Source organism: Mus pahari, chromosome 4 (genome assembly GCF_900095145.1).
Source record: "Mus pahari chromosome 4, PAHARI_EIJ_v1.1, whole genome shotgun sequence".
Taxonomy (NCBI): domain Eukaryota; kingdom Metazoa; phylum Chordata; class Mammalia; order Rodentia; family Muridae; genus Mus; species Mus pahari.
The window spans coordinates 78,787,474-78,789,783 of NC_034593.1; positions in this window are offsets into that span (position 1 = coordinate 78,787,474).

Consider the following 2,310-nt stretch of genomic DNA (forward strand, 5'->3'; position numbering starts at 1 on the left):
GTTATGAGCCACCATGTGGTTGCTGGGATTTGAACTCTGGACCTTCGGAAGAGCAGTCGGGTGCTCTTACCCACTGAGCCATCTCACCAGCCCGCCACACAGTTCTTAAGCAGTGTGGGCAGAGGAAGAACTTTCGTTCAACAAACACACATTGAGTACTTACTGTGTGCCAGCCACTGCATTAGACCTTGAGGATATAACAGACCAAGGTCTAGCTGGTGCTCTGGGCAGGGTCTATCAGGGGAGGTGAGTAGACAAGTCATAGTCCAAAGTGCTATGATGGAGAGGCACTCCTAGCCTGGGACTCTGGTCGGAGGAAGCAGCGGCTGTGGGGAGACCTGATGGGCAGCTCCTCTTTACCCCAGCCCTTTCCTGTGAGAACAGCAAAAAGGCTATGCCAGAGAGCTCATCTCTTTCCATGTTCTAGCTGGATGAATCCCAGACTTCTCAATCTTGCCCAAACCAACAGCCACTGTGCCGCTGTCCAGACAGAGTACTGTCACATGTTCATATTACATATCAAAACAAGGCAGGACAAAAATTGAAAGGCCATTTCTCCCTAGCGGTTTTCCATGTTAGCCTCTGTTAAGTCTGTCCTGGAACTTTAGGGCCTTAGCCAGTGAAAGAGCTTGCCTTAGGTCCCAGGATGAAGCCTGATGGGAGATGGACATCTTTAATGCCAGCAGCACTCCCTAGCAGATGAGGGATGGAGACAGGAGAAGCATCCAGACACTCACAGTACAGCCACAGTAAGAAACAACCAGCTACAGCAAAGTGGAAGGAAGGAGACTCCAGACCCCAGAGTTGTCCCTGGCCCCTTCATGAGTGCGCACCCTCACACAGAAATGCAGTTTTTATAAAAAGTTTGCCTGAGTCAGATTACTCACTGTGTCGTGCTTAACTGGGGAAAAAGACCTTTTCCATTCATTTCTTCATTTAATACCTTTTCATATCTTGATTATTTCTTCTTCCTTTTCCCACTTAGTTCTTCGTTTGATACACTCCGTTTGAACTGCTGCCTCATGTTGGGCACTGAGCTCAAGCCCTGGGAGACTGTCTCCACACTCAACATGACCAAACACAACGCTGAGTTTCCAGGATGAAGCTGGACAAGAGTAGATCAAACGTCTAAGGTCCAGCAGTGGCCCTGATTCCGTGGTTTAAAATGATGGTAAAGGGGCCATCGAGATGGCTCAGGAGGTGAAGGGTTGCCGCAAAGCCTGGCGGATGGCTGAGTTCAATCCCTTGGACCCACATGGGGAGTGGAGAGAACTGGCTTTCACAAGCTGTCCCCTCATCTCCACAAATACACTGCACATGCAATAACTACATGTATTTTTTTTTTTAATTTAAAAAAGAATAGCCCCAATTAATCTAAAAACCAGAGGCGCATGAAGGGTAAGAGCTTAAGAGCTTTGTGTTCCTGCTGGGCAGGAGAGTGCTGACTGTGGTTTGAGCCTCAGTCTCCTTGTGCGCCACACAGACACTGCCCAGTATGACCTTGTCGATGGGCTGGGGTGTGCACGACTGGGCCTCAGCTTTGTTCTGGAGACGGGGCCTTCCTCAGCAGCCCTGGCTGGCCTGGAGGTCGCTTTTTAGGCCAGGCTGACCTTGGATTCAGAGAGAGCTGCCTGCCTGTCTCCTGACTGCCAGTTTTGTGGGGTTTTGGATTTTTTTGGTTGGTTGGTTTGGTTTTGGTTTTGGTTTGGTTTTTTGTTGTTTATTGTTTTTGGTTTTTGAGACAGGGTTTCTCTGTATAGCTCTGGTCTTCCTCAAACCCACTCTGTAGACCAGGCTGGCCTCGAACTCAGAGATCCACCCGCCTTTGCCTCTTCCCGAGTGCTGGGATTAAAGGCATGCGCCACCAGGGCCCTGTGCTTTTGGTTTTTAAGGGTAGGGAAGAGATTCTGGGAGCCTTCCTCTGTAACTGAATCCTAAGTATTTATTTAAATCTTATAAACTCCTGCTATTGTGGGGGCATAGGCTATGTCCAGCTCAGCTATTAGTTTTGAACATCAACAACAGCCGACCCAAGGTTCTCTCATTCTTTCAGGCATCAGTTACCAGGAAACCCGCCAAACTCTCCCTACTCTGGGTGTGTGAGGAGAGCTATGGCCCATCTCACCCCATTCCTCTGCCAGGCACTTTTATACCTGGCATCCTTTATCTCTCTGCTAGACCAGCCTCTCCCTAAACTTAAGTAGCAGTACTTCTTTTTTTCATTTTATTGGTTATTTTATTTATTGACATTTCAAATGTTATCCCCCTTCCCAGTTTCCCCTCCCGGCTACCTTTTTTTTTTTTTCTTTT